Source organism: Sander lucioperca, chromosome 8, assembly GCF_008315115.2.
Source record: "Sander lucioperca isolate FBNREF2018 chromosome 8, SLUC_FBN_1.2, whole genome shotgun sequence".
Lineage (NCBI taxonomy): Eukaryota > Metazoa > Chordata > Actinopteri > Perciformes > Percidae > Sander > Sander lucioperca.
The window spans coordinates 7,197,503-7,223,000 of record NC_050180.1 but is presented as its reverse complement, the minus strand read 5'-3'; the positions used below and the strand labels follow the sequence as shown (position 1 = coordinate 7,223,000).

The following is a 25,498-nucleotide window of genomic DNA, read 5'->3' as shown; positions in this document are numbered from 1 at the left end:
GCTGGTTTCGTCTGGCTTGATTGACAGATATAATTGGGTGTCATCCGCATAACAGTGAAAGTTAATTGAGTGTTTCCTAATAATATTGCCTAGAGGAAGCATATATAAGGAGAATAGAATTGGTCCAAGCACTGAGCCTTGAGGAACGCCATGGTTAATTTTAGCGTAATTGGAGGGTTTATTGTTAACATTAACAAATTGCGATCGATCAAATGTTGCGATGACACAAACAGAAACCGCGACCTGTGAGATCTATTCAGATCCTCTGCACTTCATTGCGACTGTACTTGATCCGCGTTATAAAGACCATTACTTGGATGCGGAAATAAAGCAGCGCGCACGAGAAATGATCCAGGCCGCGATAGATGCGGAGAACCCGCGTGGAGATGGAGACAGAGCAGCGCACGGAGCAGCGCCCAGCGCAGGAGAAGGAGATCAGAGCGCAGAAAAAAAGATGTGTCTCTCTGCACCAGATGAGGGGCATGCACCCTCGTTGTCTGATATGTTCAGTGAAATCCTGCAAGAAAGTGCCTCAAATAATAATAATAATAATAATAATAATAATAATAATAATAATAATAAGTAAGCTATTCTGTTCTTAGGCTATTATATACTGTATGTGACTATCAGATTGTAGCCATATTTCTGCTAGATATTTTTTTAATTTGATAAAAATGTTTATTTATGCACTGGCCCTATTTAAATACACTCTCTCAAATCTTTCTCAAATGTCAGGCAGATGACAAGCTCAACCGCTCAACCGCTAGATGGTTATCTGTCTGAAGTCCCCAGAAGTGATAACCCTCTTGCTTACTGGAGAAGTAATCACAGCCGCTTTCCTGACTGATTTTATTTTATACTGTGCATTGTTGCAATGTGCTAAATAAATATTTGCATAATTTGTAATTGATTTATTCTTTGAAACTTTAATATTAATTTATACAATTGCAATGCCTTGATTTTAGTAAAGTTAGTACACAGTCATAGCCATAAATGCAATGGTACTAATAATTGGCATAATTTCTTACGGTGTGTCGGTTTCCTCTTTTTCGGTTTTGGCCAAGAATTTTCATTTCGGTGCATCCCTAATTTGCTGATCTGTTTTTTTTGGGCCTAAGAGCCACAGTCAGAGTATGAAAGAGAAAAAGTACTTAGAGACAGACTAACATATTGGTTTTGGTCATGGTCATGGTGTCTTTGTATAACAAATCTATAATTATAAATCCATGAATCATGTTAAGTAATGTTCCATATCTCAGCAAGCGTCGTTCTGATTGCTAAGCAGGTTAGAGCTAAAATCTAGGCCTTTCCAAAGAGGTCTTCTGTGCGATCCTAGGCCTTCCAGAAGTGTAGTAATCCAGCCTAAAACTGCAGTGACTTTTTAAAAACTTTGCACAATAATTCCAGAACGACAAATCCACTGTTTACTAGCCCCAGCCATCTTGACTCCTAGAATGTTGTCAGGTGAGTGGGTCGACCAATCAGAGGCAGTCTTCCTGACTATCGTCTTCTTCTTTGGTGTTCTCATCCACAATGTTGGAAATGCTGCCACTTTCCTGGCTGGGTCATTCGCTGCCACATATACTAAACGTGGAATGAACGAGCCAAAAATAATGATACAACAGCGTGGAACAAATCTGGGAACAAATCTAAATAATTTTATAATTTGTGTTAGTTACAGCGTTTATTTTTGTTCCCCCTTTTGATTGTTAACTTAGGAAAACAATTTAAATAAAAATGCCATACATTTCCGTGAAATTCAATTTCCATTTAGTTTTTTCTTTTTTATTCATAGTCACATAGTCATAAAAATGTATACATTCATGTGACATCCCTGCAGCATATGTATCCTGACAGCCCAGGTTCTCCTGAAAGAAATGATGTCTATAACTTGATCTTGCATAACAGGGTTGAGGTTATACAAGCATGATTACACAAGGAGACCAGGCTAACCAAAGACTGGAAAAAATAGCTTAGAACTTGATCATAAGGCCATTTGTGTCAATGTTATTTTTAAAAATAATGCTGCTTTAAATTGGAGCATTTTCAGTTAAAGCTTTTCATAACAGTCCCCAGCAATCAACAAGGGGAAATGTCATATTCTCTATGTATGATTCCTGCAGACCAGCCAGAAGAATCAGAGCGCAACAGGAAGACAGACAATTACTGTTTCTTGGGAATGTCTTGTTATTAGATGTGAGCTTGATGTGTGAGCCACCTGTGTTAAAAAAAAAACTGAACAAAAGAGCCATTTGGGTCTTTGTGTATCCATTGTATGCCCTATAGCTGCAGGGTTATTATAGTTAACTAAGACTAAAACTAAAATGAAAAGCAGTGAAAAATACTTTTAGTAAACTGAAACTAAATAAAAACTAAAACCTTAAATTATTACATTCCACCTGCCCCTAACAAAAACAAACTGATACTACTGCAAATCTAAAATGATTCTGAAAAGGCTGAAACTAAACTAAAACTAGCAAACACATTCTAAAAACTAACTAAAACTAAAATGAAATGAAATTGAAAAGTCAAAATAAAATCTAATTGAAAATTCAATAATACTACCTAGCTGTCACATATTGATTTAATTTTATCCCATGTTAGTCACAACAAATGTGAAAACACACAGTTTAATGACTCAATCTAATTAGAGCATTTGATGCATAGCGAGTTCTCAGTTTGGAGCGACTGCATCCGGTGCAGCACCTGCAGCTGACCCGTTTCTCTGCCCCATTTGGCACGTCGCCTGTCATTTCAAAAGAGCGGCACCGAGAGATTTGTGTCACAACGAAAAATGCCTTTTTATGTTTCCTGGTAAAAGGAAGATCAATCTCACCATACACACGGGAGGATTTATTGAGTGAACCCCTCAGCCTTGAAGTGATAAAAAGAGGGCCGAGCACTTACCGAGTGCCAAGTTCTAACCAATGAAGACAAGCAGGGAAAAGGAGATATGCCTGTGCTGCCCCGATTTCCCTCGGGGGAAGATGAGGAGCTTGCGATACCTGCTGGGTGGAATTAATCACACTACAGTATCAGGCCTCTTCTATTTCGGGGCTGGAGAGCCAAAACAAAAAGCAAGAAAAATCTGCAGCGGTGGTCGAATGTAACTAAGTACATTTACTCAAGTACTGTACTTAAGAATCAATTAACCCTTCGCTAAGCCCTGCCCTCCTAAGTTAAGCTTTTGTGCCTGGCACGTCTATTACAGAATGTATGTATGCACCAGTGTCAGACATTCCCAAGGAGATAATTAGTAATTTTTGGCGAACAGGTGAAATATCTGAGAGAGCAAAAGGGACTGCAGTATGCATTCGAGGGATATATCCACAACATAATATGCAACCGATTAGAGAATAATTTCATCAAAATTGAAGCTAAAGCCTATAGGTCATGCCATAATGTGAGCCGCCTCATACGCTGAGCATTCAAATGGGAAACACACAAATTGAGGAACAGCTATGTTCATGCACAGCAGGGTAAGTGACATTTGAAAATAATCTAATAATTATAAATCAAACAGTTTATCCATAAATCTTGCGGAATAAACACATTAGCCTGACCACTTTGCAATGATAACATTCTCCTGCTTATATTTTTAGCGATTAACAAAATGCTGAAATATATTTTAAAGTATGTCAGTGAACCTCCGTCTTTAATCATCTTATTTTACATTCAAATATATACATTATGAACAAAGAACCGTCATTATTTCCAAGCAATGCTGTGCTGAGTTAGCTAGCTAGCTACCATTAGCGTGTTCTTGCCTTGGAGCAAACGTAGGTGTTTCTGTTAATCCTGTCGACATTTAGCTAGTTGTGAATGGGGCCTCCCACACTGCTTGATCCACGCCCGGCATTTCTCTCCTTGGGTTTTAGGGAAAGGAAAAGATTCCACCACCCCGTCCAAACTTTAGGATACTGGGTATCGGATTTGCACAATCCATACGTAACACTTCGGCATCGAAAGCTTGACAGACCTCCCGCGTCTAGTTACGGTTGCTAAGCCACGATTGGCCTGTGGCGGTTTTCGGGCGTGGCTTAGCGAAGGGTCAATTCCAGGTACTTGTACTTTACTTGAGTCTTTTCTTTTCATGATACTTTACTTCTTCTACTCCGCTACATTTCAGACAGAAATATTGCACTTTTCACTCCACTACATTCATCTGACATTTTAGTTACTAGTTACCAATTTAGATCGTTGTACACAAAACACATGTTTATAAAATACAATGTTTTAGTATAAATTAAGCTACCCAACAATATAGCGGCCTACAAGTAGATTTGAAATGATTAGATGATTGACACAGAACAGTTTGGCTTTTTTCCAGTTTGTAAAATGTTCTGCATTGAGTACTTTTACTTTCAATACTTTAAGTACATCTTCCTGATGATAAACATACATACTTTTGAGTAACATTTTCAATGCAGGACTTTTACATGTAAGAGTATTTTTACAGTGTGGTATTAGTACTTTTACCGTAGTAAAGGATCTGAATACTTCTTTCACCACTGATCTGCATTACATTATTTTGTTAGTTCACTTTCTTACTGACTGAAGAAATAATGAGAGCACTGGGAACTTTTCAGGGCTTTTCATCTTAATAAGTCTATATTGTTGCCATGGGTGAGCCTTTTTAAACTGTCTAATTAGGCACGGCTGATGAATCTAATTCCAAATAAGGTGAACACATTACAGTGCATACTGTGAACTGTGAAAACTCCTGAGAAAAGCATAAAAACTTCTATTAACCAAATCTGGGAAGCTTATTGTACCTTTTGTATCTGCCCTGGAAAAATATACAGAGTTTTGCCCTGGTTACTGAACTGTGAAGTTGATGCTATAAACAGTCCAGTCTCCAAGTGGCATTATGTAGACTGCTTAGCTCAGACAAATCAAGTCATTTAATTTGTCATGGGTGATTTAAGAAGAATTTAAAAACAGGAAAGCAACATTTTGAATTGAGGTCAAATCAGATTAGATGGATAACATCATCTTTGCTATATTACGGCACACCGGGTCAATTTTGTAACAGTGTACCAATAAAATACTATTCATGTGTCCCAATTTAGATACTATCTTTAGTACACTCACATGTAGTAAACTGTAAACTATGTACTCACTTAGTGGTTGTGTTGTCTCGAATTGCGCACGGCCGTTATGCACTTACTGGAAATGACAATTGCATACATTTGACTCATCTTCTTCATCATGGTGAATTGCCACCGAAAAGGGCATCACTACCACCTATTGTCACCTGTAAAAACATAGAATAGACTTTATTGTCATTGCACAAGCTTGTGTACAACGACATTTTCTGTGTCTTACCTGAATAAAAAAATATGTACCCTCACTATCTGAGCTGGTACTCAAACACACAAAAGACACATCTGACCCGCATGTTTACGGCAATTTGGAACAATTGGCCGTTTTTCATTTCATTTATTTTATGATTAAAATCCCTTCTGTTCATTTATGACTATTCAAAAACCTACTTAGCTTTTGTTGTGCTTTATAAATAGCTTATGAGGATCTTATGAAACAAAGTTTCATTCACATTTTTTAGGCATTTAATGATTTGTTTGTTGACAATTAATGCAATTGCTTAAATTCTGCTTCCCTAACATACAAGCCAGACTTTGTTGACAGCCGTAGCTGACAAATGAACACTTTCTGAGACAGTTACAAGACCCATTAAGCTTCAATCAGCACATAGGAGAGAGTAAATGATGAGCGTGATGCCGATGTTTGAGCTACTGAAGCTGTGTGACTGTAAAGTGGGTGTCATAAAAAAAAAGTCTGATGAAAAAAACAGGTTGAATTGTTTACAATCTTTATATTACGTTTATCTTATGCTGATAATAATGCTGTATCAGAAAGGGAGGGAGGAAAAGCAGCACACAGATCGACAGATGTTGGTAATGTTGGCACCAACCACAGCATAACAATAACAGTGCAGCTTTATTGCAATATCTTAACAAAATCAATACCCCCAAAATGCCTGTAGTGCAGTCCCTCATGTATGTATGTATGTATGTATGTATGTATGTATGTATGTATGTATGTATGCATGTATGTATGTATGTATGTATGTGTAGAATTATGTTGTATGAATAATTCACAGAGATATCCACTGTATTTGGCTTTATTGCAGAACTGTCCAGTTAGACATCAGGAACACATGAGCTTCACTAATGAACCTGTCGGCCACTTGCGTATTGATACTCCGCCCTAGAACTCATCCGCCGACTCTAACACACCCACGATGTAACAATCCGCTAAACAAACTAGTACCATTACAATACAGTATGTATATGTATGTATGTATGTATGTACGCACGCACTATGTTGTTTTTTATTTCCTAACCAGCATACTGAAGGTGTACAAGACAATTATCAGAATACAGCATAGAAAAATCTGTTTCGAAATATAGGAAATATGGATAGGCTAGAACAATGTAATTCTGCTAAATAAAACATCACGTTCATTATTAGTTTTACTTGTTTTCATTTTAAACAAATTGTATATCTGAATACAATACTCATTTTCTATCACCTCAGTCTGCAACTGCAAAAAAAAATACTGATACCAGTGCTGGTTCCATGGTATCAGAATTTTGGATAGCACCATGGAAACATTAATTGGGTTGGGATAATTAACAGAACAGGCAGCCAAGTGACTGTACTCTGATCCAATGGTATTCACAATTGTCAGATTGACAGCACTCTAGCCCAATGGATTGGGGGGGGGGCACCAGGGGGGGGGACAATCATATTTCAGGGGGGGGGGTGCCACCACGTGCCCCCCTTCGAGCCCTGCCCCTGTGTGTGCGACTGTGTCTGTGTGACCTTTGTTAAAATTGCACTATATTAGACTTTCTACGTTAACTGCAACACTGATGGTGGTTGGAGACCATTATGACTCATGCCAGTAGTCGGTTAGAAGCTAGTTAAATTAACTCTGAAACTATTGTGCTTGGTTAAGTGGTTCCAAAAGAGGATCCAGGCTTTTTATCACATTGTCAGTGTGAATAACATCAATTCCACATCCAATATTAAGTGGTGTTTCAGTCCTAAATTGGTACAGCAGCTCCTGAGGAAGACTGTTTGACTGTCTAGATATTTATTCTTCAGCAGCCAAACTTTCACTTCAGCTCTCTGCCATTTGGAAACTTTAAGTGAGTACTCATGTAGTATACAATTAGCTTGTCAAGAGCTTGTGTGCTAGGAGGCTGTCCATTTATATAATAGTGTTGGTGGGAGGCATTGGGACTCAACTTCAGACACACAAACGAGCTGAAAGCTGCAAATTAAGCATCAGCTTTGACTTTTAACACATTACAGAAAGACATTTAATTCAGTGTTACAAATATCAAAAGGACTACTCAATGGTTATGTACTGGATGATATTGTGGCTTTTGTGTAATTATATCATCTAGCCATCCATTAAAACTAATTGTACAGGTTGTTCTTATGACTAGGCAAAAGTGCGTACGGAGTTAGGAATTCAATTTACAGTGTTGTAAATCTTTTCTTAAATGCACTGGAAATGTAGGCTAATATTTTTATGTTGGGGAAAAAAACAAACAAAAAAAAAACACGTGTTCACAACTAGCACATCCACTGTGTATTACCACCCCACTGTATGGAAGCCAGTCCTAGATGTTGTCAGAGTTTAGGCTAATGTTAGCCGCTTTGTATTACCATACACGCAGTGGTGGAAGAAGTATTCATTTCCTTTAGTTAAGTAAAAATACTAATACCACACTGTAAACATACTCTGTTACAAGTAAAGGTCCTACATTGAAAATGTTACTTAAGTCAAAGTATGTACAGTAAGTGTCATCAGGAAAATGTACTTATCAAATGAAAATCTACTGCAAAAAATCCTCATATTTTAGAAAATGGAAACGATCAAACTAGCGTTCAATCAGCTAATCATTTCAGCTGTTCTTTTAGCCCTGTATATTGTTGGGGAGTTTAATTTATAGTAAAAGCATCTTATTTTATAAACTACAATTAATGTAGTGGAGTAAAAAGTTCAATATTTCCCTCTGAGATGTAGCCGAGTAGAAGTAGAAAATGGCATGCAAAGAAAAGACTCAAGTAAAGTACCTCAAATTTGTACATAAGTACAGTACTTGAGTAAATGTACTTAGTTACATTCCACCACTGCATATGCGACACCGATGCTGGTATTTACCATGAAAGTCTGTGTATGTGTGTGTCATCATGGTAATATGTGGTCCTGGAGACACAACCGTGCAAAATACAGTCACTAAACTTTACATGTATGTAGTTGAGATCAAAATGAAGGCTGAGTTTGAAGACGGGTGTAGTCTAAGCAAGGGCGGCGAAAGTAGGGGGTTAGGAAGTAGGGAAGGGGTCTTGGCTTGACAGCAACAGAAGCTATAAGAAGAGGACCTGGGCCAAGTGATCGGTCAATTACAAGAAACAATGGTAATTGTTAAACCTGATTTAAAAATAAATAAATTTGACAATAAAAATAAAAATTGTGAAAGTCTGAAAAAGTGCTACAATTACCTAAGGTTGATATGCTTCCATATGTATATTTTCAAAACTAAACCAAAGTATAGTATTCCTCAATACAATGACAGCATACTAACTACAAAGTACTTTCAGAGTAGACGTGGACAAATTCCATGCAAATACCTATCTGACATTCTTTTTTTATATACATAATCGCCAACAGACGACAGACATTGAAATAGATAGACGATAGGCAGGAGATCAGGGCGACGAGGCCTTGACTTCTCTTTATGACAAAGAGGTAGCTGTTCTGGATAATGCAACTGGATGAGATCCTACATGCTACTCATGGGAAGTCAGCTCTGATAGTTTGCTGCTGCATCAGCAATCCGGAGCATCACAGGTGATGCTCTGTCAACCAACTTTATAAATCATTCAGAAAGCATGTCAGCGCTAAACCCTGTTATTTCGGTTGCTGAGCAGGGGGGTCAGTATTTGCACCGATGTAATTGGACTGGGGGAGCAGCGGCATTGGCAATGCAAGAATAAACATCAATTAACATCCTGTTGTGCTACTCCTCATCTTCACCCCTAATCCCCAAATCCAGGTCATTTCAGAGAACAAATACAGTGTGTAAAAGATTTAGCATTAAACTCTTCTGGGATAAAAAAATAAATAAATAAAAAATGTTTAACAAACAACCAACAAGCATCTTGTTTAGCCTTTGGGGGATGGGTTTGATGTCTCATGCTGGGTAAATCTTAATACATAAAGCTCCTTTGAAGCCCAGTGCAACTTTGCCCACATTTGGAGTTTCTATAATGAAGTTTGTGTGCTGAATTCTCTACGTTCTGCAGGGCAGAGACATCCAAATTTGCTATAATTAGCAAGTTTGCTGATGTCATTTTTCCCGCTGCGTTTAACGCAAAAGTCTGCCCGACAAACTGTGCAAAACATGATGTTTGCTGACTTTGCTAATGGCTAGAAACGGGAAGGTCGCGCACCGAGAGAACAGACATTTTGACTCTTTCTTCTACTTGTTTTTGTTTGTCCGTTGCTGCGTTTCTTGCCACCTGTATGAATAAACAAATGTATGGAATAGTGTAAAAACTATCTTGAGGAATGTATATCTTGTTACCCGCATGCATGTGCGGCATCCTTGGGTGTGTCTGTGTGTGTGTGTGTGTGTGTGGACACTTTTAGAACAGTTCCATAGCACTACTAGAGGTCAAAAACTTCACAGGGAACATTTAAACATGGATACTATATTGTATGTTGTCAATGAATGATGTTTTTAACCCTCACATGACCAGGGGCCTGTTTCACAAAACCAAGATAAGGGATTAAGCCGGGATTTCCCCGTTATCCTGGATGATTTAAGCCTTGACTCGGTTTCACGAAAGTGGAGGCACATAAATCACCATGGAGATTTATTCTGTGCAGCTAGCCTGCTCCCGACCAGGCTAACAGCCAGGATTTATTAATCCTGGAGCCTTTTCTGATCACCCAGCAGTGGTTTTACCCTATTGTTATCAGCCTGGATTAAAATACAACAAGTGCATATTGCTGTTCATTTAAGTACTGTTATTATTTAAAGTTGTGACCATTATTTTTTTTAAATAATTATTCATGTGACAGTCATTGTTACTGTTATATTGCTGTATGCAGACTGCTGTTCATATTGTTGTTAGAAGTTTGATGAATATATTATGACAGTTGTTGAGATAATTAGAAAAGGCTGATAACATTTCAAATGTGTTTTAAATGAAATCTGTTACTAAGGGCAATACATACAATGCTGTACATTTCTATAGTGGACCAATGCACCTTGAATTATTTTAGTTGATTCATTTTTTTCAATTCTTTAACAATAAGGATCATGTTTGTTCCACTTCCATGTGCATTGTATTTGGCATTCTTAGCACACAATTTGTGTTGTCCCGTAAACTGGGACTATAATTTGGGAGGATTGTACAATTTAAAGAACATATCCTAATTGTACAATCCTCCCAAAAGTCTTAGTTCACTGGACCAGTAACTATCTAGTGATGTAGGCTACTGTACATTCATGTAACAACAGGGAGAGGACACCTCAATGGTTTTTGACCTTATGTTTTGCTGGGGGGGGAAATAACTGATGAATATACTCTGTTCCATTCATGTTTACAGTGTGCATGGAATTTATCACTTAATTATCTTTATAGTTTCTAGATTTTAGAGTCCAATTTCTTCAGTGTCTTTATTTTCTATGTCCACAAGGGAGCAAGGCATATAATATGTAGAGAAGGAAACTCGTCCTCTATAAAAAAAAATTAAAAAAAAACACGAGAAAAAGCATGGCTGATAATAGCGGACCGACTGAATGATAGTCTAAAAATATACATTGATGAACTACTGCTCTTAACTGAAACCATTCAATGAGTCACTGTCATTTGCAAAAACGAACAGTTGTACACTTTGCATTACAAGCGAGCAGTGGAAGTTAATATGACTTAGGAAATTCATATTTTAGCCCATGAGAGAGAGGGAGGAACAGAGTGAAAGAGATATTTACGCATCATACTCTAGCGTTGTAGAAAATTGATCTTCATGGTAAATTTCCTAAGTAACATTATCTTCTGCTTACTTTTAAGGCAAAGAGTACAACTGTTAATTTGTGCAAATGATTAGTAGCCTAATCCTTGAATGGAATGATTATGACGGTTTCAGTTCAGAGCAGTGGTCAGTTAATGTATATGTTTAGGCTGCTTACGCATTCAGTCGGTCCGTGATCGTCTGCTACGCTTTCTCTCGCTGTTTCTTTACAGCGGCCGTGTTTCTTTTCTTTTTAGGCAAATAATGTGTTTCACGTCATCATACTTCCACAAGAAGCTGCTGCTCACTCTGTATAAAGTATGAACAATGCGTATTCTCCATTTTGGCATCAGTAAATCTGTGATCGACCTCGCGGTCTTTTGAGGAAAGCCGTGGACGCGCATCTATCTGAATTACTTCAGCCTGGCTCAACCTAGTCGCTCCTCCTCAGCCTGGCTTGGCCTTCGTGAAACGCACCAAGCCAGGATGCACAGATTAGACTAGGTCAAGCCTCGCTTTATCAGTTATCCTGGATTTATATATTCTGCTTTTGTGAAACAGGCCCCAGCTCTGCACTCATACCATCATCTTGGGCTGTCCAATGCACAACACCAACCAGTGTTGGGGAGTAACTAGTTACATGTAACATTTAATTACAAAATAAACGGTAACTAATCCATTACAGTTACTGGGGAAAAAAAAGTTTAATTAAATTACAGTTACCAATGAAAATGGTCATTATTACATTGGGGGTAGTCTATATCCGCGGCATTCTACTTCTGGTGCCGCCAGAAATTCCTTCGTATGTTTTCGGCTGGATGTCCGTTACCTTCCTCTTTCTTTGTGTTGGCGTTCTAAACTCCGGTGGATTTCTGAGGACTATGGTTAACTGCTCCTCAGATCTCTGCAGGGTAAATCCAGACAGCTAGCTAGACTATCTGTCCAATCTGAGTTTTCTGTTGCACGACTAAAACAACTTTTGAACCAAGACGATGTTCCACCAAGACGATTGTGATTGGTTTAAAGAAATGACAATAAACCAGAGCATGTTTTTCTCCCATCCCAGAATGCTGTGTGGGCTAGCCAGACCCTCCTCCGCAGCGCTGTGAAGGAAGGTCCGGCAATGCGAGACTACATTGGTGGTTGCATCTGAATATTTTCTGTAAAAACCTAGGCTATTTGTTAAATAATATTCATTTTGTTGTTTTGCATGTTCTTCATTTGCACAATGTCTTCTTTTGCCATTTCCAGCCACAGCCGTTTATTAAAGTTAATTGCTATTCTGATGCTTTCGATTGGTTCTCCTGTTTGAATTTGCCTCGCACCTGTCTGACAGTTCAATTGCCTCTGAAGCTGTCCGAGATTCGCCACCATGTCTACGGATAAAAATGTGTTCCAGTGCACAGCTGTCAATCATGACGTTTCACCCCGTTTTTATAGCATTAAATAACTAATTAAAGCCAAATTTATCAGAAAAATGCCAATATTCAATATGCCTTCCAGTATACCTAGTCTCAATTCACAACAATTAACACAAGCTAAAGTACCAGTTCTCTTACTTTTGACTTGAATTAAATACAATCCACTAGCTATCCAGTCCCAGGTATTTTCATTGAACTATTAGAAACTTTTAAAAAGAATTCTGCTTTAACGTTGGTGCAGTTGGAGAGTCCTGATATGATGTCCTGCAGTGTCTCCCCTACATAGAGTAACACAATGAATGGCATTCTTTCGGACTTTGTTAACTTTTCCTTAGTCAGTCTTTATTATCTTTCAATAATATTCCATGGCATGTCACACACCTCAAAACTTCTTGCTGATGTTATCATTATTAATGGAAAGTCATGCACCTGTCTCTCCGGGCAAGGACTTGTTCACTGTGCGACATTGTCTATCACTTTGTTTCCTGTCTTACACCCTCACATCAGTTTGTTGCCTCTGGTCCATCTCTGGCATTTTGAAAGCGAGCACAGCTGCAAAGTCTAACATTTAATCCGTTCCAGCAGCTGCAGACGCCACCTGGCAGCCTGTGGTCACTTCCAAAATGGCTTAGACCAATTACCAGAAAATTTGTCATAGTAAATATTTTAAGACACAGCCCAACAGTATACTTCTGGTATTGTTAAAAGTTGAGAAAGTAATTTTTGTACAACAAGGTATCAATACAACCTTGTATTACTTTAATGGCTTTTATAGCACTGGGTGTAGAGCTGTAACAATTCCAAATTTGACTGTACAATTAATTGTCTCAGAAATAATTGTTATTACCAATATCATTGTCTCTTTCAGTCAAATTTAAAATCTGACATTTGGAGAAGTTTGTCAATTGTTTGTGACAAAGATGGAAACAAACTGGACTTTGTTCGTTGTGACAAATGTGAAAAAATACTAGTCTACAACGGACACAAATCCGGCACCTCTGGGTTGAGGCGACACACCTGCTCTGTTCTCCCCGGTCAAAGTAAGTTACTTTTCAAGGATAAACAACATCTCCCTACACACATTAAACAAGAAACTATTGAGAAATGTGTGGACGTGTGCTGTCTAGACATACGGCCATATGGCTTTGTCGCTGGGAAAGGCTTTGTTGACATATTGCAACACTTTGTTAATGTTGCTGCTAAAGATGGCAAATTTGATGTAAGAGATGTTTTACCTCATCCAACCACTGTATCCAGACATGTCGAGGGGCGAGCACAAGCATGCGGGACGGGAGAAGACACAAAATCAATGCATTTCTATTATTGTGTGGGCATAAATTCTCAGAGTTTTGCGGGTGCGGGCGGGAGTGGACGTACACATTGCAGGAGTGTAACACACAGCGGGTGCGGGCGGTAATGGTCAGAAATTCGGCGGGAGCGGGATGAAGAAAACAGTCCGGCGCAGGGCTCTAACCCAGATAATGTAATAACACTGGTACACAGATTGTATGTGATATATGTGTTATATTATGTTACATTAAGTAAACCACGCCTACGCCTCTTTATTATCATAAAACATTGTATTTTTTCTTAACTGAACATACAATTGACAATTAACCATCAACAGTCATACCCCTTGGAACCTAAGCTAATGTTAGCAATTCATTGCGGCTAAACAAAGAAACAGTGATTACTTTAAAAAAAAAATTGCGATTAGACAATAATTAAATAATTGACAGGCCTAACAGGGTGACATTTAACATTTATGTTTTTTTTTTTGTAAAACTGACACTGATACCAATACTGTTACGTTTCAGTTGTAGACAAGACCCAGGAGCGGACACATTGTAAGGTGTATCAAAAATTGAGTTCATTTACTAACCGGAATATTGCATGTTGGTGTGGAGGTAGGATGGATTCTGGAGTTGGCAGGTGAGGAAGAGGAATGGAGCGGTGGAGTTAGGGTTATGGAGCGTGGCTGGAGGGGTGAGGCTGCCTGGCAAAGGTAGCCTGGTTGAAACCAGCACAGTGAGCAAAAAGGAAAACCACACAAGTGGTTAGAAGTACTAGAACTTTAGCAGCGGTGGAATGTAACTAAGTACATTTACTCAAGTACTGTACTTAAGTACAAATTTGAAGTACTTGTACTTTACTTGAGTTACTTCATGCCACTTTCTACTTCTACTCTGCTACATTTCAGAGAGAAATGTACTTTTTATTACATTAATCTGACATCTTTAGTTACTAGTTACTTTACAAATTAAGATTTTTCACACAAAACACATGTAGTTAATAAAATGCGATGTTTTACTATAAATTAAACTACCCAACTATCTATCTATCTATCTATCTATCTATCTATCTCTCTATATATATATATATATATATATATATATATATACAGTGAGGAAAATATGTATTTGAACACCCTGCCATTTTGCAAGTTCTCCCACTTAGAAATCATGGAGGGGTCTGAAATTGTCATCGTAGGAGCATGTCCACTGTGAGAGACATAATCTAAAAAAGAAAAAACCAGAAATCACAATGTATGATTTTTTAACTATTTATTTGTATGATACAGCTGCAAATAAGTATTTGAACACCTGAGAAAATCAATGTTAATATTTGGTACAGTAGCCTTTGTTTGCAATTACAGAGGTCAAACGTTTCCTGTAGTTTTTCACCAGGTTTGCACACACTGCAGGAAGGATTTTGGCCCACTCCTCCACACAGATCTTCTCTAGATCAGTCAGGTTTCTGGGCTGTCGCTGAGAAACACGGAATTTGAGCTCCCTCCAAAGATTCTCTATTGGGTTTAGGTCTGGAGACTGGCTAGGCCACGCCAGAACCTTGATATGCTTCTTACAGAGCCACTCCTTGGTTATCCTGGCTGTGTGCTTCAGGTCATTGTCATGTTGGAAGACCCAGCCTCGACCCATCTTCAATGCTCTAACAGAGGGAAGGAGATTGTTCCCCAAAATCTCGCAATACATGGCCCCGGTCATCCTCTCCTTAATACAGTGCAGTCGCCCTGTCCTATGTGCAGAAAAACACCCCCAAAGCATGATGCTACCACCCCCATGCTTCACAGTAGGGATGGTGTTCTTGGGATGGTACTCATCATTCTTCTTCCTCCAAACACGGTTAGTGGAATTATGACCAAAAAGTTCTATTTTGGTCTCATCTGACCACATGACTTTCTCCCATGACTCCTCTGGATCATCCAAATGGTCATTGGCAAACTTAAGACGGGCCTTGACATGTGCTGGTTTAAGCAGGGGAACCTTCTGTGCCATGCATGATTTCAAACCATGACGTCTTAGTGTATTACCAACAGTAACCTTGGAAACGGTGGTCCCAGCTCTTTTCAGGTCATTGACCAGCTCCTCCCGTGTAGTTCTGGGCTGATTTCTCACCTTTCTTAGGATCATTGAGACCCCACGAGGTGAGATCTTGCATGGAGCCCCAGTCCGAGGGAGATTGACAGTCATGTTTAGCTTCTTCCATTTTCTAATGATTGCTCCAACAGTGGACCTTTTTTCACCAAGTTGCTTGGCAATTTCCCCATAGCCCTTTCCAGCCTTGTGGAGGTGTACAATTTTGTCTTTAGTGTCTTTGGACAGCTCTTTGGTCTTGGCCATGTTAGTAGTTGGATTCTTACTGATTGTATGGGGTCCATGATTTCTAAGTGGGAGAACTTGCAAAATAGCAGGGTGTTCAAATACTTATTTTCCTCACTGTATATATATATATATATATATATATATATATATATATATATATATATATATATATATATATATAATTAGCTGATTAAACAGTTGATTGACAGAACTGTTTTGATCGTTTCCAGTTTCTAAATTCTGAGGATTTTCTGCATTGAGTACATTTTTTATACTTTAAGTACATTTTCCTGATGATACTTACATACTTTTACTTAACATTGTCAATGCAGGACTTTTAGTTGTAAGAGTATTTTTACAGTGTGGTATACTTTTACTTAAGTAAAGGATCTGAATACTTCCTCCACCACTGCAATTTAGGATGTACAAGTTGGCCAAAACATTGTTACCACTGGTGGCGAAATTACAAAACTTTTGTTTGTTCTTTTTTCCCATTTTATTTTATTTTGAAGGGATTTACAATTACTTACAATCTAAATCCCTTCAAAATACTATAAAAAAAGAACACACAAACATTTACACACCATAAACTACATTTTATCCTCCATACTATCCATGTTAGCAACTCTAGCACCCTATTCCTGTTTTTCCATCATATCCTATTAAAAAAAAAACCTTGTCCCTTAGAAAAGCTAACAGTAGCCTGACCTGTGCCTCTCATTCATGCTTTGTAATGTTACATGAATTCCTTTACCCCTAGTTCCCTCAAATTATTTTCTGTGTCCCATTATGGGCACATACGAGGAATTTGTCATGGTGTTGTTGGAGCATGTCACACATACAAATATAAGAAGGATAAAAGAATATAAGTATAAACATATACACACAGTATGTATTAATAACGATAAAATAAATTTAAATAAATAGTAAAATAAGTTAAACAGTAGTAAAAAGGAACGCTACAGCAGAGTAAGTACAGTGGCATGTAGAGCCAGAGGTGGGGTGTGGAGAGAGTCAGGGTGGTTTCCGGGCCTTGTTTAGAAGGCTAGTGGCGGAGGGGAAAAAACTGTTTATGTGGCGTGAGGTTTTGGTCCTGATGGACCTCAGCCTCCTGCCAGAGGGGAGTGGCTCAAAGAGCTTGTGTCCGGGGTGGGAGGGGTCAGCCACAATCTTTCCAGCACGCTTCAGAGTCCTGGTGGCGTATAGGTCCTGGAGCGGCGGCAGATTGCAGCCAATCACCTTCTCAGCTGACCGAATGACACGCTGCAGCCTGCCCTTGTCCTTGGCAGTGGCAGCAGTGTACCAGATGGTGATGGAGGATGTGAGGATGGACTCAATGATGGCTGTGTAGAAGTGCACCATCATTGTCTTTGGCAGGTTGAATTTCTTCAGCTGCCGCAGGAAGTACATCCTCTGTTGTGCTTTCTTGACGAGGGAGCTGATGTTCAGCTCCTACTTGAGGTCCTGGGAGATGGTAGTTCCCAGGAAGCGGAAAGACTCCACAGTGTCAATTGTGGAGCCACAGAGGGTGATGGGGGCAGGTGGGGCTGGGTTCTTTCCGAAGTCCACAACCATCTCCACTGTCTTTAGAGCGTTGAGCTCTAGATTGTTTTGGTTGCACCAGGTCACCAGGTGGTCAGCCTCCCACCTGTAGGCGGACTCGTCTCCATCAGAGATGAGTCCGATGAGGGAGGTGTCGTCCGCAAACTTCAGAAGCTTGACGGACTGGTGACTGGAGGTGCAGCTGTTGGTGTACAGGGAGAAGAGGAGAGGAGAAAGAACGCAGCCCTGGGGGGATCCGGTGCTGATGGTCTGTGAGTCGGAGACGTGTTTCCCCAGCTTCACATGCTGCTTCCTGTCAGACAGGAAGTCAGTGATCCACCTGCAGGTGGAGTCAGGCACGCCTAGCTGGGAGAGCTTCTCCTGAAGCAGAGCCGGGATGATGGTGTTGAAGGCAGAGCTGAAGTCCACGAACAGGATCCTGGCGTAGGTTCCTGCAGAGTTCAGGTGCCGGAGGATGTAGTGGAGGGCCAAATTGACTGCATCATCTACAGACCTATTGGCTCTGTAGGCAAACTGCAGGGGGTCCAGGAGGGGGTCGGTGATGGCTTTGAGGTGTGAAAGCACAAGGCGCTCAAAGGACTTCATAACCACAGAGGTCAGGGCGACGGGTCTGAAGTCATTAAGTCTTGTGGTCCTTGGCTTCTTGGGGACAGGGATTATGGTTGAGGTCTTGAAGCAGGCTGGCACGTGACATGTCTCCAGTGAGGTGTTAAAAATGTCTGTGAACACTGGAGAAGGCTGATCAGCGCAGTGCTTCAAGCTGGATGGGGAGACAGCATCCGGTCCAGCAGCTTTCCTGGGATTCTGTCTCCTAAAGAGTCTGTTGATGTCCCTCTCGTGAATGGAGAGAGTTGTCACTGAGGTGGGAGGGGGGGTGGAGGTGGAGGGGACCTTTAAGGAGGGCATTGGTGGGTGGGGCCACGACCCTGTTGAGGTGGGGGAGGTGGAGGTGATGCACAGTGGCTGTAGCTGTAGGGAGGTGTCGTGGGGGATGGTGTCAGGACTGTCCTTTTGTCTTTCAAATCGACAGTAGAATTCATTCAGGTCGTTGGCTAGGTGTCGGTCATTGAAGGAGTGGGGGGTTTTAGGCTTGTAGTTGGTGATCTGCCTAAGTCCTTTCCAGACAGTCGCAGAGTCGTTAGCTGAGAACTGGCGTTGGAGCTTCTCAGAGTACCGATGTTTAGCCTCCTTCACTGCCTTGCTAAATTTGTACTTTGACTCTTTAAATCTGTCTTTGTCTCCATTCCTGAACGAGTCTTCCTTAGTCAGCCTTAACCTTCTGAGTTTGGCTGTGAACCAGGGTTTGTCATTGTTGTAACTCACCCTGGTGCTTGATGGAACACAGCAGTCCTCACAGAAGCTGATGTATGACGTCACAGCCTCTGTGTACTCATCCAGACTGTTGGTAGCAGTCCTGAACACATCCCAGTCAGTGGAGTCCAAACACGACTGGAGATCCTCCACAGCCTCACTGGTCCACATCCTTGATGTCCTCGCTACAGGTTTGCAGAGCTTTAGTTTCTGCCTGTAGGCGGGGATCAGGTGAACCATGACGTGGTCAGAGTGCCCCAGTGCAGCACGGGGGACGGCGTGATAAGCATCCCTGACTGTGGTGTAACAGTGATCCAGAATGTTCTCCTCTCTGGTTTAATATGTTGTCTATATTTAGGGAGTTCATGAGTGAGGTTCCTTTTATTAAAGTCACCAAGGACAATAACTAGGGAGTCCGGGTTGGTCTGCTCCACACACAGTATCTGGTCGGCAAGCATGCGCTGCGCGTCCTGCACGTTGGCCTGCGGTGAGATGTAAACACCGACCAGAATGAATGAATGGAACTCACGGGGTGAATAAAAAGGCTTATAGTTTATGATGAAATACTCCAGGTCAGGAGAACAATGCTGCTGGATCACTGTCACGTCGTTGCACCAACCGCTGTTGATGTAGAAACAGATTCCTCCACCTTTAGTTTTGCCGGAGAGGTCCGTGTCTCTGTCCGCTCTGAAAAGCTGGAAGCCTGCCAGCTGCAGCGCAGAGTCCGGTATATTAATACCGGACTCCGTCTCCGTGAAGCACAAAACAGCAGATGAAGAAAAGTCCCTGTTTCCCCCCAACAGCAGTTGTAATTCCTCCACTTTGTTGGGCAGAGAGCGCACGTTAGAGAGGAATATTCCAGGTAACGGTGTGCGTGATCCTTGCTGGCGGAGACGCACCAGCGCACCGGCCCGTTTCCCTCTCCTCCAGCGTTTCGCTGCGTGAGCAAAGGTGAGCGCACCTTTGACCAGAATGTCCAAAATTTCAAGTGAAGGGAGAAGAAAAGTGGGAAATAAGTCTGATGGTGTTGCTCCCCTGAAGTTCACGAGCTCTTCACTTGTGAATGAGATCCGGGTACCATCGCAAGAAACAAAGTTAAAACACAAAACAAAACAAAACAGAGCGCACCAACACACCGTTTCGCCATTCTGCGGCGCCATCTTGATCATTATAGATATATATCATACATATATAAACCATCATACATATATAAACCTACACTTACACAGACACACACCCACACACACACTGAATAATAAGGCAGTCACAGTGTGACAGATACTTTAATGTCAACAAAATAATATATTTCAACCTACATCTGTCTTTTCTTCTGTCTGCTCAGCTTTGACCCACATACTTTGGTCATTAAAGGCTGAACTTACAAGAAATGTTGAGTTCATATCCATGTAAAGGAAGAAAACCGCTTTAGTAACCTTATGACCTTATTTTTTTTTTTTTTTAAACCTTATTTTCCATTTAAAGACACAATCAGACCAAACATGGCAGAGGTCTATACTCTATTGAGTTATTGGGTCCGTTTCAGAAAGCAGGTTCAGTGAAAACTCTGAGTTTGTTAACACTGAGATGAGGGAAACGCTGAGTTTTCTGTTTCAGAAAGAGAGGTAACTTAACCTCAGAGTCAGTTACTATGGTCACTGAGTCTGTGAACCTAACCTGGTCGAGAGCAGGTTTTCTTCAAGAAAACTCGAGTTTCTCTCAGTCTCCTCCCTCTGACACAGCGCTCTTTCATTTCCTCATTCAGCAATTCATTCATTCAGTCTGTGTCAGGTACATTTTAGCGCAGTGTTGTCATCTGCATGAATAAAAAAAATGTGTTAGTTTATTAACTATGTTAGGCAGATTAGAAAACGTTTTTGTCCCGAACATGGCATTTCCTTGTGTCGACGATCCCGTTGATGAAGAAGCTGTATTACATCGCAGAGAGTTAAACATACGTCAGGAGATGATATTAAGGCCCCGACGCATTTTAATTTCCAGATAACTACCTATTTGAGAGGTATCGTTTTTCTTCACAGTTGATCAGGTATGTAGATGCTACCTTATCCGTCCTCATGTCACTAACATCCACCATCGTGGACATGCTCTTACATCCCAGCCCATTATTTGTGTCGCATTATGTTTTTTGCAAACGGCAGTTTTCTTTACAACATTGGTTGATGCGGAGCATATAAAGCCACTGTAGTGGTGTGCCTCGCTCTGAAATGTTTTTTAAACGTTTTTGTAGTGTTCCCTGGACACAAATCAGTGAGAGCCATTAAAAAGAATTAAATGGATGACATGGTGCTGCAGCCTCAAAATGGGATTAGTAGTAGCTACTTTTTCGCCCGCAGGATTGCACCTAAATGAAATTATAGGTGTAATACCATTCCAGTTTTCACCAGTAATATTATAGGTTACCCGTGATTAAATATGAAATTAATACACTGTCAATGCTTATGCATTGACTCGAGCAGCAATTTTCTCCCACACCTATTCTCGCTATTTTGCAGCAGCAACTTGCTATTTTTAACAAAATATATATTCAAACTCGCTGTATGTGCGCATGAGTAGGCCTAGTTCCAGTTCCAGAGGGGTAAAGTATGCAGACCGATTTGTTTGTGGTTGTTACCATGGTGAATCGTAGTATCATGGCTCCATTCATGCTGCCTTTTTATTTTGGTGGTGCATGCGCCTAACTCTGAGTGAACCTACTCTGAGTTGATTGAACCAACTCGAATCAGCTGTTCTGGAACTGAAAACTCAGAGTTTCCCATCTCAGGGTAAATCAACTCAGAGATCAGGGTTAGACTCAGAGTTTGTTAAACCTTCTTCCTGAAACGGGCCCATTATTTAAGTTTGAAGACACCAAAACACAATATATCAAAGTTGATTAACTATCATCAAATAAAATAATCTTCTTGCCAACATTTTATTAGCATTCAGCCCTTTAAAGAACGTCTGACCACAAATTTATATAAATGGCAAAGATGTATTTTGTTTTGTTTCTTTGTCTTTGTTTCTTTGAACTAGTTTGACAAGGAAAATATTAGTTGGTTATGCAGGTCATGGAAAATAACTGTTTGTTATATAGGCAATCATATGAAAAATATTGGTTGGTTATATAGGCAGTCCTTATGGAAAATATTGGTTGGTTAAAAGAAGTAATTTCAGGGCTCTTTTAAATAGCTGTGAAGACAAATGAAAAGAATGTAAAAGGCAGTCCTTATGGAAAATATTGGTTGGTTATATAGGCAGTCATATAGAAAATATTGGTTGGTTATATAGGCAGTTCTTATGGAAAATATTGGTTGGTTATATAGGCAGTCATATAGAAAATATTGGTTGGTTATATAGGCAGTCCTTATGGAAAATACTGGTTGGTTAAAAGAAGTCATTTCAGGGCTCTTTTAAATTACTGTGAAGACAAATGAAAAAAATGTAAAAGGCAGAGAATTCTAAATGTTGAACCCTCGGTAGAGTATGCTAAACTGAGATTGGGAAGTACAGGAAGTATGTCAGGAAAGAACAAAAAATAATAACGTGGAACAGAATAATCTCTTTGTTTTTTTAGTAATAAACTAGGCAGTGTTGTGTGTAGAAAAAACAAAAGAGAAAGTCTATCTGTGCTCTGATAAGATTAATAGAGGAAAGCAGCCAGGGATGGAGCAGAGAGCAGGCACAGATTTCCAAAATAGTCCCTGTAGATGCAGCTATTTATGTGGAGAAATGAACCATTGCTGTATCTAATTTGTGGCAAATTGATCATGGAGACTGTCATCGAGCCTCCTGCTTGTGTGTTTAGACTCCGATTTATACCTTGTCAGAGGGGACTAGAGCTGGGAGGACAAATGTGTCAGCTCAGGGCCTCTCTGAGGCCCCTGTCACAGAAAAGCTATGATGGTGAAGAAGCCAGCCGAGAAAGGATTTGCTCACGTTTTGGCGACAGGAAGCTCCGCAGGCAGACATCACAGAGGATAGGAAGCCAATCTTCAGGTGCAAAGTGAAGCATAGAATAAAGTAAAGCGGGACCTGACTCCTACTCTAGAAAAAAAATGAAAGTAGCGTTAAGGTAATTTGTTGGTAAGGTTGTTGGTTGATACATATAAAGCACAGGAGGAAAAACAATAGTAATTTATGTCACAGTCTTTTCTAAAATGTATGTTTAAGCGGGGGAGAGGAGTTAAATGTCCCGGGGAAAACACAAGACTTTCACCCAGGAAAGGTGTGTTGGTGTCACGGGAGTACTACTTAATGGCACCAGTGTTTTAATCCAAACCACAGTATTTTTTCTAAACTATCTATCTAGTCGTATTGGTGCCTAAACTTTATGGATGTTTTTTGGCCTCTTCATTCAAATGTCAATGTCTTTTGCAATTGTCAATTCAATTTGAATATGCATTTTGCATTTGACAATTTCAATGCAATCCTCAATTCAGTTTAAATTATTTGGACAAAAAAATTGAATGAAAGCGCAATCAATTGCAATTCATATTGCTGTGGTTTTTTTGGCATCTTTATCTATCGCCGCCGCAGGAAAGCTACCTTTTGTCCGCTAAACTTAACTGTAACGGCCACTGAAAGAACCGTCATCTCACGGTGGCCCTGCACCTTTTGTCGGCTAAACTCAACTGCATCAGCCTCTGAAACAACCGGCACCTCACGGTGACGTGAACCAGGCTCACAGTAACCTTTTCACGGCTAAATTTAACTGTAATTACCTCTAAACTTAACTGGCATGTGATAGAATAACACACAAATTGTTGTGCATATGTTTTCGTAAGATATCATACGCACCCATTCATGAGAATGTGTTGCACATGTTGCTAGCAATTCTGACTTGTTACTAAGTCTTCCCTTAAAAGTCAAAACCCAAGGGGTCAACTCATTTTGCAGTTTCTGATTGTTGGGAGGAATGTGACATTGATCTTGAAGTTGTCAGGGATAAAGGGTCATCTACCTAGCTATACTGCTCATGATGTGTGCGCATAATACATTTATACACTTTGACTTGATGCAGAGTAAGCAATATATGAACAGACGGGTGACAAATTAAGGGAAAAAACACTGAATGAGGGAAACATAATAAACGCAGAAACTTCCATATAGGGCAGGAGGGGTCACTGAATGGGTTGATGCGTACGGAAATGATGTGAATCATAATTCTGTGGCCTTCACAGTCACCAGATCTGTGCCCAGCTGAATATCTTTAAATCATAATGTTGCAGCTCTCCACCGCAATCATTAACACAGAATGAGGACACTTCTTTTGGAAGCATTGCGTTCAGCAGAGAATATCTGACGGCTATGTTGGGTATAGAGGAAGGTGGGTTCAGAATGGTGGTTTTTTTGTTCTGTTCAGAATCCCACTGAGTTTCGAGACAAAAACTGACTGAGAAAATACATTTTTCTGCAAAGCTAGGAGCTCTGCTTGCATACATGTATGTAGACTGCAGTGTGGACACATTTTCAGTCAGTGACTAAAACATTAGTAGTGTAATGGGAAAAGAGAGGATGAAAAAGAATGCTGAATTCATGTTAAATGTTTAATGGATGCCTTTATTAGACCTGGGAAGTCCCACACATGGATCAATAAGTACTAAATAAAGACACCCATGATAGCTACAACTACTACTGACAACACAACATTGATAACATAACTGTTGGTGCTGTCAATATATGCAAGTTTTAATCAATATGTTAATCACCTATGTGAATATATGTGAATCATTTATGGCTAAGTGAAAGTTTAGTGTTTCTGTCGGTGAACTGACATTGCATTATTACCATCTAGTGGTAGAAATGAGTCAATGAAGGTGTTTTCACAGCATATTACACACCATCCAGCTGATTATAGTACCTATTATTATCTACTGACAGCAGAAATATATACATTTTTGGTGGTTTAAAGGAAGTTAATCTACTAAAGTATTCTACTTAAGTAAAGTGTCCAGGTACTTTTACTTTACACTACTTCTTTCATTCTTTATTAGTTTGTTATATTTGAGCCCTATATCTGAACTTGCACTATTTTATTTATGAATTCCCTCCCACAGAATTTTTACATTTGTTATTTAATGAGCATTGTTGGTGCCTGAGGCTTAAGATTTCCATTGCCAATGACTACTTCTGTTTTTTTTTTTTTTTGTGCACACGACAAATAAAGAAAGTCTATTTTTCTCTTCCCTTTTTTAAGAATAGTGCAGTGAGAATATTCCAACCTTTTTTTTTTTTTTTTTTTTTTAGAATTCAGCTACAGTGACTTGCCTTATTCTCTCATGTTTCACAAACACTCTAGAAAACTAACAAGTTCAAACGTTCTCACTGCTTTAAAACTCAATTATAGAGATGCCTGGATTAGATTGCTGTTGCTATTTTTCCAGTAATATCCAACAAGATATAAATATTACAACATTAATGTGCTACTTACATGTTAATAATGAATAACAACATCCTTTATTTAGATAGCACTTTTTAAAACAAAATTATGTTTACAAAGTGCTTCAAAAACATACAAG

General features: G+C 39.7%; 1 long non-coding RNA gene across 1 annotated transcript in view; it reads right to left on the bottom strand.

Moving 5' to 3' along the window:
- Nucleotides 1-22,605: 22,605 nt before the first annotated feature.
- LOC116047621 overlaps nucleotides 22,606-25,498 on the bottom strand; it is a 118,998-nt gene continuing 116,105 nt past the window's right edge. Inside the window, exon 5 of the long non-coding RNA XR_004104430.2 lies at nucleotides 22,606-22,970. This is a non-coding gene — a long non-coding RNA (uncharacterized LOC116047621). The remainder of the gene's footprint in view (nucleotides 22,971-25,498) is intronic.